Raw genomic sequence first — 10,678 nt, 5'->3', positions numbered from 1 at the left:
GTTAACTCGTGTTTTCATGGCCAAATTGTGCACCATTACACGCAGATGATTGTTACACTGTTTATCATACGAAAAAGAAATATTAAAAGTTGAAATAAAAATATATAAAATTTATTAAAGTTTATTTATATTGTTTTACTTTCACATCCAATTACGAAATAATAACCGATGACATGAGATAAATTCTCAGTAAAATTTCCGGTCAACAATGTGTTAAATTTTATTTATTATATATCCTTGCAGTGCAATAGATTATTTACCTAATTATTGTAATTACACGTCTACTCTTTTGTGTAAACAAGCCGTATTTTCTAGTCGCTTATTCATTAGATCGATTAATCCCACAAAACAAAAAATAGACAAAACTGATGAAATTATGTAAAATAAGCGTCGATCAAAAAGTGCTTCGGCACTAAAATCTCAATAATTTCGAAAACTCCAGCTAACCATTGCGGCCTAATTCAACGATGTTTCAGCGATACCTATTTCCACTATCTGTTCGTTTATTTCTGTCCGAAATTGTAGTCGGTCGAAGAATATGGAACATTTGATAGAACTCAACTTATGGTCAAGAGCTACCAGGCTACGGACTGGTGCTTTAATTCTCAAATACAAGAAAAGGGATGGAATAATTCATAAGGGGGTTGCCGTTTCCTCAGCGTTTTGTGCGTCCGGAGCTTCCACGCGGAATAGCTCCTTTTCAAGCGGATTATTCCACAAGCTACCAAGCTAATGCAGCTTCCAAGCAGCTCGTACCTTCGTCTAGCAGTTCCTGGTACGCCTGGCCTGTAATCCGTCACTTGGGAAATATTGATCCGCCATCGAACATAAAAGGGACAAAAAGAAAAACGTGGAGAGAAGATCACAGATTTTCCTGCGGCGCGACGAAGAGATCCAAGTTGTCTTCCGCTAGACTCAACCAACCAATTTCTGCTGGCTCGACGAACGTGATTAAGGAAAATTAATTATCTCTGGTCGACCATATGAAACATTTGTTTATCCTCGTCGAGTTAAGCTTTCGTGGACTTTGATAATTAATTAGCGACATCCTCGAAGACATTACAGTCGATTAATCGGGATAATTGAGTAACCCGGCTTTCCTCGTATCATTATCTACCATTTTGGAATCCTTTCTATTCCACACAACTGGTATCTGCCTCAGCTCTACTTCAATTTCCTTGCTCTCGTCTCGACTTATCGTCCCGAATTTCCGTCTACGCTTGCCAATTTCCGTGTGTCTTCTGATTCAAGATGATCTTACGATCCTTTGCTTCGTATTAATTAAATTGGCCACGATAAGCGGGACAGCGTACGTGATATAAAGTTTTCATAAGTATTTTGACATTTTCAATAGGAAACTTGTATGTCCATATTGTACGCGCTACATGAAACATTTTGAAATTTCATTTCATTAGCACTGTAACATGACATGATTATTTTTCTTCTTTTTTGACAATTTGGAAGGATTAATTTAATAGACCAAGTGTAAAAAGATTTCGAAGAAATTGCAATTAGTCGAAAGAAGAAGAAAATAGCAAAGATCTTTCGATGTCTGTTACTTGATTCCATTGATCAACCAATTTCGATAAAATGTTCAACATATCTGTAACTGAACAACGTCATCATCCTCCTACGTACATGAACTATGAACTTTCGCGCATTTAGAGGAAATTTAAAAATGCAAAATTGCGCAAAATATACATACATATATATGTAAACTCCCTAGAGTTCAGGTAGGATAGGGATTCTTTTCGTTTTACGGGTAGCACGACAGGCTGTGTTTCATGGACAGAACGATCTTCCTTTGTTTTACGGACGGCCATTTGAAGAAACACGTTCTTCCCAAACGAACGGACAGAGAGTTACATTAGAGACAGATAAGGTTACAGAATAGTTATTTAAGATTTTAAAGACTGAAGGAGAAATATTGGTAGCTAAGGACGTTGAAAATCGATTCTCGATTTTCAGGTAAACATTGTATCAAAGACTTGTTATTTCCCATGTAGATAATTATCGTTATTTATTGTTATAGACGCATATTAATTGTTTATTTTTGTATTTTTAATTACTTCATAATAAAAAAACTCGATTTTCAGACTTTAGAATCGATCCCTGAATTATCCAATTATTGAACCTTATAAATCGACTTTCCCTACGCCATGTTGCTGAAAGTTAACCTACGCGTCGTCATGAACGAGAACGCGAAACAGTAGAAGATAGAGAAGATATAGAATCTATCAGAAGACCAGAAGACGAAATATGCTGTATTTTCCCCCCGGAATATCAAGAAGAAAAGTACCATCAATAATTATTCAGTTTACCAATAGTGAAGAAGGTCGCAAACAGTCTAACCAAGGTAGGCCAATGTAGAAATATTAAACTCACAATAGATGACGAGACAGCAACATTGTATATCAATACGGATTCAAGCTTCGCAATTCGAGACATTGTCTTAGAGGAACCAGAAATAACTCGCACAAGAAAAACAAAGACGGAAATTGACATGGTAAAACTTCTAGAGACTCTCCGAAAATGAGATAAGAGGGAAATAGAGGAAATAAACTTCAATATAGAACAATTTGAAGGAACTCGAAAAGCCACAGACTGGATATCGGAGCATGAAGAGGAATGCAAAAGATACAAAATAAAAGGTAATGAGGAAAAAGTCAAAGGTTTAAGAAAGTATCTAGGAAAAACAGCAGAAAGAAAGCAGTACCAAAGGAATCTGCTGAAAGCTGAAGTACACAACTGGGAAGATTGGAGGAAGCATTTGGAGTGGTATTTGGCTTGTCGAGTGCCGCCACACTCCAATGCCCGGTTAACAGCTGCATGGTGTGATGATCGATGTCCATCTTCTTTTTGGTAAATAGCAGCGCACTCGGTATTAATTTCCTTGCGCCTCCAGTTCCCCCTTCAGCTCGTTGCCGTCATCCGCGCCGATCTTGGTCTTATGGATCTTGTTCCTCTCGTAAGTCTCTCCGAGCATCTTTATCTTTATGTAGATCGGGAGATTCCCGGTCAACACGCAAAGTGCCGCGTGGGAGACGGTACGGTATGCCGTCGTTGTTATGCACAGGGCCGTTCGTTGTGCCCGTTTCAGCTTCTTCCTGTTCTTATCGGTATTCGCTAAGCTAATTCTTCTTTCTGAACCCATACTGCCTCCGATGGAACTGGTCCGTTCCGATGCATCTCTCGATGATCTTCTTAAAGCATTTTTCCCAGATCTTGCTCATGGCTGGGAGTATGCTTATCGGCCGGTACGCGTTAAGGAGACTGGGATCCTTTCCCGGCTTCCTTAGCAGTATTACTCTGGCCGTCTTCCAGCAGTCCAGGAGTCTTCGAGTCTTCCATCGACTCCTGCAGCCTTCTTGGTGTTCATTCTTCCGGCGGCATCGACGACATCGCCTTCGCCGATGACGACGCTGAAGCTGATGTCTCCTACTTCTTCGCGGCCCTCGTAATGGGAGGGTCCGTGTCCCATGGTGAATAGCCTCTGTAGGACTGCTTCCACCATGTCGATCGGCATGTCGTTGGTTGGTTTCTTGCTTTTGCATCTCTTCATGACTGTGCGATAGGGTTTGCCTTCTTGCTTTTCTGTATGGATGGAAACGCGTTCGAAAAGTAGAACGGAGTAATTAGCGATGCACGGTCCCAGGCTGGTGAATATTTTTCCATCGGGAGAAGCCAGGTCGAGCGATACAAGATTTATATGCTCGTTCTGCCAGTTATTTCAATGTCTGTTACGCGATAGAAAATGAACATAAATGAATAATAAATGTATTACAGCCATAAAGATTGCTTGATGTACGCCACCGTTTTTCCCCTATTTCTCCGATACAATTTTCCTTTTTTTTTTCTTTGCGAAACACTTTACTAATCGGTACGTATTCGAATTATCCTCACTATTCTCGGTTGTTTCCGTTTCCTTTGGATTTACATAAGTACTCGTTTGATGTACGTGCAGAGTGAGATAATAATTATTAACAGCTATAAAATAAGAAGCGAAAATACGTTGAAACTCGACTTCTAGATTCGCGAGACTTTGCAGAGCCTCGAAACTCTCGTGTTTCAAACCTAACAAAAAGTTGTAGAGGGAGAATTACATTGCGAGATCTTTTAAGGAATATCGTATCCTTGTAATAGGATTATTTCAGCGAGGGAAATTCCGTGTTGCGTGTAACGCGTTGCAAAGCCATGAGCTTTCTTTCGGGTTAATATACATAACCGCCTTATTGAACTTTCCATCTCACACGTGAATTTTGCGATGTAATTATCAACACGAGGAGGGTGATGTAAACTCCCTAGAGTTCATGTAGGATAGGGATTCTTTTCGTTTTACGTGTAGCACGACAGGCTGTGTTTCATGGACAGAACGATCTTCCTTTGTTTTACGGACGGCCATTTGAAGAAACACGTTCTTCCCAAACGAACGGACAGAGAGTTACATTAGAGACAGATAAGGTTACAGAATAGTTATTTAAGATTTTAAAGACCGAAGATTTAAGATTTAAAGACGGAAGGAGAAATATTGGTAGCTAAGGACGTTGAAAATCGATTCTCGATTTTCAGGTAAACATTGTATCAAAGACTTGTTATTTCCCGTGTAGATAATTTTCGTTATTTATTGTTATAGACGCATATTAATTGTTTATTTTTGTATTTTTAATTACTTCATAATAAAAAAACTCGATTTTCAGACTTTAGAATCGATCCCTGAATTATCCAATTATTGAACCTTATAAATCGACTTTCCCTACGCCATGTTGCTGAAAGTTAACCTATGCGTCGTCATGAACGAGAACGCGAAACAGTAGAAGATAGAGAAGATATAGAATCTATCAGAAGACCAGAAGACGAAATATGCTGTATTTTCCCCCCGGAATATCAAGAAGAAAAGTACCATCAACAATTATTCAGTTTACCAATAGTGAAGAAGGTCGCAAACAGTCTAACCAAGGTAGGCCAATGTAGAAATATTAAACTCACAATAGATGACGAGACAGCAACATTGTATATCAATACGGATTCAAGCTTCGCATTTCGAGACATTGTCTTAGAGGAACCAGAAATAACTCGCACAAGAAAAACAAAGACGGAAATTGACATGGTAAAACTTCTAGAGACTCTCCGAAAATGAGATAAGAGGGAAATAGAGGAAATAAACTTCAATATAGAACAATTTGAAGGAACTCGAAAAGCCACAGACTGGATATCGGAGCATGAAGAGGAATGCAAAAGATACAAAATAAAAGGTAATGAGGAAAAAGTCAAAGGTTTAAGAAAGTATCTAGGAAAAACAGCAGAAAGAAAGCAGTACCAAAGGAATCTGCTGAAAGCTGAAGGACACAACTGGGAAGATTGGAGGAAGCATTTCTCAAAACTTTTAATCCTTTGAGTGCTGTGGGCCCATATAGGTGTCTGGTGAAAGCTATCAGTAAGGACTAAGGATATATATACTCGTTTTCTGTAAGTGACTGGCATGGACTAACGACACATGTATGGGTTTCTCAATTGTTCCAAACACCTACGTAGAAGTAATACTACTACATTTGTGTGAAATAAATATAAATGCATTCCTTACGGCATTAAACAAATGCCAATAGTGTCTCCTTATTGTTGAAGTGATCACCACTTGTAAGAAAACTCTACATATGGTTTTGTTAGTTTTCTCAAGCACTGAGATTTTCACATACAATTAAATTATTAACTTGTGTTCTATTTACTAAATTTAGTTTTCTAGTTTATTACCCAAATTCTAGTTAATTGTAAATTTCAATGTTTATAATAAATAATTAAAAATAATTAAAAAATTTCTTCAATCATTTAATATCGCGCAAAAGAATTGCTATAACTTATAACGATTTGTGCTTTGAATAGTCAATCAACAGAGTTCAATCTACCGAAAAATTATTTCGTCCATAGCGATCGTCAGCGCTAGATACGCGCCGTAAGTACGGACGGCATAGGCCGCGAGTATTCAGCACTCAAAGGTTAAGAGTAAAGGTTGGTCGGTAATACGATATGCTTACAATTTTATATACCTTTCAGGTTCGTTCATAGAATATGCAATAGAGGAAGGACGACTAATATTGGAAGTAAAAGAAGTAAAAAGAAGAATGCCTGAAGATGTGAGGGTGCACCCGATTGTCATTGGATTACCTATCGAAATCCAAGATAAAATTGAAAGAGAAAGTATACAGTCAACAAATAACCTAATGGGAATTTTGGGACAATATGAAGATTGGAGAAACTGATTCCATAAAAATTATCCGTGCAGATCGATACCCAGTAATGACATCCAAAGAAATTCGAGTATGCGAGAAAGAAGAAAATTAAATTAATTTTCACCTCGATTGACTGTCCATCCTCCAATGGACTAAACGAGAGGGTAAATCAGACATTAGTAAACAGCATCAGATGTAAGATCAATTCGAAAAAAAAAAAGAGAAACTGGACAAAAATTGCAGAAGAAAGCGTAGAAGAGTACAATAACACCAGACACAGTGTAACGGGATTTGTCCCAAATCATTTACTGTGTGGAAAAATGATTGAAATCGTCCCTAAGGGAATAATGGAGAATATGAAGAATACTTGAAGAATACAGTGATATAGTCTTCACCCACAACGGAAACAAAATGAATAGAAATAAGCTGGAAGAAATTAGGAAAGGACCTCTCAAAATTCTAAGAAGGATTTCAAACTTCATATATGAAGTGGATAACGGTAATCGGAGATCTGATGGGAATTTCTTCCACTCAAGTAAGCTGATAATAATAGAGAAGATAATTAACGATGTAATTATGAACACGAGGAGGGGAGATGTAAACTCCCTAGAGTTCATGTAGGATAGAGATTCTTTCTGTTTTAGGGGTAGCACGACAGGCTGTGTTTCACGGATAGAACGATCTTCCTTTGTTTTACGGACGACCATTTGAAGAAGCACGTTTTTCCCAAACGGACGGACAGAGAGTTACATTAGAGACAGGCAAGGTTACAGAATAGTTATTTAAGATTTTAAAGACTGAAGATTTAAGATTTAAAGACTGAAGAAGAAATATCGGTAGCTGAGGACGTTGAAAATCGATTCTCGATTTTCAGGTAAACATTCTACCAAAGACTTGTTATTTCCCGTGTTGATAATTATCGTTATTTATTGTTATAGACGCATATTAATTGTTGTTTATTTTTGTATTTTTAATTATTTCATAATAAAAAAAACTCGATTTTCAGACTTCAGAATCGATCCCGGAACTATCCAATTATTGAACGTTATATATATAATAATATAAAAAATACTTAAAATATTCAAAGTACTATGATTTCTCTAATACTTGTTAGGTAAAACAATTTTCTACCGAGGTTCTTCTCTCTTAATTGCATTCTCGAAAATATGAATTTATATAAAAATCCGTAGTCTAGTCTAACTGATATAATATGTGTTGTTTAAATTTTACTACAGGCCCAGATAAAAAAGACGTAAAAAGTGACCTTTACTTCCTATTTCGAAATTCCAACCGTATTGCTATTTCTTCAAATTATCTTTACACGTCATCCAGTAATCTAATCTTTCTAACTTCCCCAAAAAGATGAAGTCGCTTGGCTGGATTTTAATAAAGTTATTATGTTTCAAGGAACGTGTGCTGATATTTGATCGTCATCAAGGAAGCCGTGCTTTGATGTAATATTAATGAATCAGCGTATATTTATACTTGGGTAGATATTAAATGAAGATAATATATAGGATAAAATGGAAGATAATATTTCAACAGATATCACAGAAATATAGTAGAAATATAGTACGATAATTATGATAATATGGACATGATACAATGGCTGAATGGATTTAATATGATTCTTTTAATTAATCGTGACGCTAGGTTTATCTCTGCATCGAATAATCAATTGGAACGTGGATATAAGGGTAAGAAAATTAAAATGGTGCGAGACAAGCGGTATGTAACTTTATAAAATTAAATCTGCTAAGGAAAATGTGCAATTTAACAGATAAAATAATTTATAATACACGCAACATGTTTATAAAATTTTTTTTATGAGACGTATTCAGATACAATACTTTCGTAAGCCCCTGTTTATTTGACAAGGTCTACAGCGTATTCACCGTTCTACTCTTTTCGCTAGATGCTGAGGGTACTCGATAATCGAGTGACTTTCGTGACTTCGAGTGATTTCACTCAACGTCCAACGAACAGCTCGAAGCCGAATACCAGGAATAGTAAGAAAGTATTTACCAATCATTTTAAAATCCTGGATAAATCACGTACATTAGTTAAAGATAAACAAAAGAACAGAATTAAATATTCCAGAGCTACAAGAGGCTCCGCCCCTTTTTTTTCTTAACAAGCTCTTTACTATTCGTCATGAGAATTTAACAGCAACAATTTGTGTCTCGCGTGACTTACAAAATTTTAGTAATAAGATCCAACTGTATAAGAGAGCTCTGGAATAATTTATTTCGGGTTTATTTGCATCTTATTTAAAGGGACAAAGTCCAAAGAGGGACTGATACTCTCTTTTTTTCCAGTTTCTTCTACACAGAAAGGAGGAGCAAGCTTACCCTTCGTACAATAAATAGAAGGAGCTACATACGTTTTTAATCGCAAAGATCGCGGTAAACTTACGAAATTTGGAAACGTCAAGGGTATCGTAAGGTTTCTGTGAATCCTTTTTATGGATTCCCGTGAGTCTCGATTTACTGCCGCTTTTCGTATTTCTTGTGCGTATTAAAGGACTTTGCACGACGCAATCTCAGCGGAAAATCTTAGCAATAAAACGTCCAGCTGTTAACCACAACTGGCATTGAAAAATTTGGAAATGTCGTAAAAGTCCAGATTGTCGAAGTAACACGTGCACGTTGTTCAAGTAACATCGTAAAAAACAATTTAGAGGAGACAATTATTATAATAGAATTTCTCAAATAATTAGTATGACGTGTGCCATGTGAATAAATAGTCGTGTTTGATGTGGTATTATTACTTTCCCATCAAATTTAACTGTTCTTTTGGCAATCTACGTAAGAGATTCAAAGCAAACAAATCCATCGACTGTAAGTATTTATTAAACATTTCTAAACTCAAAATAAAAGAGAGAGAGAGAGAGAGAGAGAGAGAGAGAGACAGTAATGACTCGCCACTTTTTATTTTGTTAATCTAAAATAAATTTATTCAGCAGTTTACCAAGGCCCACCTTTACCTGGTTTGATGCAAATGAGAAACGGTAAGTGTTAGCAACACCATTTCCAAGAAACTTGAGGTACTATGTCAAACTTAGTTGACACGAGAAGCAACCACTGTACGCTTAACTGACGGTCACGGAATACATTACTTCTTGATACAATCTTCCTGCTTGATTTCCCTTTACCTTTGATTTTCTCCTACCTCTGGAAACCACTTTGGTATTTAATATTAACATAGTTCTTTAGATGGAACAACTAGCTCTCTCGATAAACTTAAATATAAATAGAGAACTTTGTTACGAATTTAATTTTAGAACAATTAGTGGAATGTTTGTCAATCTGCATTCAAAGTGAATAAAATTCGCGTTATGGAATTATTCCTTTCATAAATAAGCGAGTGGCTGCCGATTCAGATAAATTGAAAAATTAGTTGCGAAGAAGTAGACAATGTTTTTTTATTCCCGTAGTTTTCTTACGCCAGGTGAATTAAAATTAACAGAGTTTTCTTATCATGCAGATTTCTGCATGTTCATCTAATAAACTGGAAATTTGCCGCAAGCGGCAAGCCACGCCGATTCGCCGAAACTCTTATCGAACAAAATAACTAGAAACTTCTTCCCTCGCTCTACTTTCCATACATGCGCTAGTTTCTCTATACATATTCGTTTTTCCATTTTTGTTGCAAACGCTTCTTCGCTTCGATGATCATAGGTTGATAAATCAAAGGCTTTATTCGAGCTTATTCCAGTCGAATTTTTTCCTTAGTTTTAATCAAAATTCCCTTCCATCCGTATTAATCTTGTCACGTATAAGCAGCTGAGTTTAATTTCGCTCTTCGTGTACGAACTACAATTCGTGAAATACAATTTATATGACCATCAACTCGACGGTCCACATTTACACGAATTTTTTCGACCGTATTTTAAATGCCATGAAATATCGGACCTAGTCAGAATATAATTTCTATCAAATTATTCGCGTACATTGCAATATTATTCGCTGTATTTCTTTGCACACTATACGTAGTATCGGGTAAAATACGATGGTTCATGAAAGTGTTCGGAGAATTATCAAACCACTTGTACGTGTGTCGTATAAAACATTTCGAAACTTTATTAGCATTGTAATGAGACTGTAATATTTGAAAAATTTTAAATGAATATGAAATCTACTCGCAATCGTTTTGAGGGGTAGTTTCATGCATATGAATTTTCTGTTTGAAGAAACAAAGGATGATGTCTAATATAACGAAAAACGACTGTTCAAATACGTCGGTGCCTTTTATGAAGCTCGTAATCCCTTGCTCGTAAACATTTTCAGATTTCTGTCAAATTTTCCCAATATAATCGCCAGTCTTTCTTTTGATATAGGGTTAATCAAGTTTTAACATGTTTCGTGCAACACACATATTATATTGAGGAAACTCGTTAATGGATAATTTACAGAAGAATATTGTCTCGAAAGCGCGATGCAAAGAAAAGACAG

At 36.4% G+C, this 10,678-nt stretch overlaps 2 long non-coding RNA genes across 8 annotated transcripts; both read left to right on the top strand.

The window, feature by feature from the left end:
* Positions 1 to 1,191: 1,191 nt before the first annotated feature.
* LOC126928603 (uncharacterized) lies at positions 1,192 to 6,603 on the top strand. 5 transcript variants are annotated; one of them, XR_007716833.1, is made up of 5 exons: positions 1,194 to 1,968; positions 2,097 to 2,356; positions 5,032 to 5,252; positions 6,049 to 6,388; positions 6,468 to 6,603. It is a non-coding gene; the product is annotated as an uncharacterized LOC126928603 (long non-coding RNA). The 5 variants fall into 5 exon arrangements; XR_007716835.1 differs by lacking the exons at positions 1,194 to 1,968; positions 2,097 to 2,356 and adding exons at positions 4,187 to 4,569; positions 4,698 to 4,957; XR_007716832.1 differs by lacking the exon at positions 2,097 to 2,356 and having other exon boundaries at positions 1,192 to 1,968; positions 4,698 to 5,252.
* A 3-nt stretch (positions 6,604 to 6,606) lies between these two features.
* Positions 6,607 to 9,354, top strand: LOC126928604 (uncharacterized). Of its 3 annotated transcripts, none has more exons than XR_007716838.1 (4): positions 6,607 to 6,759; positions 6,869 to 7,098; positions 7,632 to 8,233; positions 8,543 to 9,354. It is a non-coding gene; the product is annotated as an uncharacterized LOC126928604 (long non-coding RNA). The 3 variants fall into 3 exon arrangements; XR_007716839.1 differs by having other exon boundaries at positions 7,632 to 8,241; XR_007716837.1 differs by having other exon boundaries at positions 7,632 to 9,354.
* Positions 9,355 to 10,678: the final 1,324 nt, after the last annotated feature.

The sequence above is a fragment of the Bombus affinis genome, unplaced genomic scaffold (genome assembly GCF_024516045.1).
Source record: "Bombus affinis isolate iyBomAffi1 unplaced genomic scaffold, iyBomAffi1.2 ctg00001125.1, whole genome shotgun sequence".
Lineage (NCBI taxonomy): Eukaryota > Metazoa > Arthropoda > Insecta > Hymenoptera > Apidae > Bombus > Bombus affinis.
The sequence above is the reverse complement of the archived record's forward strand: the minus strand, read 5'-3'. Positions and strand labels throughout refer to the sequence as shown.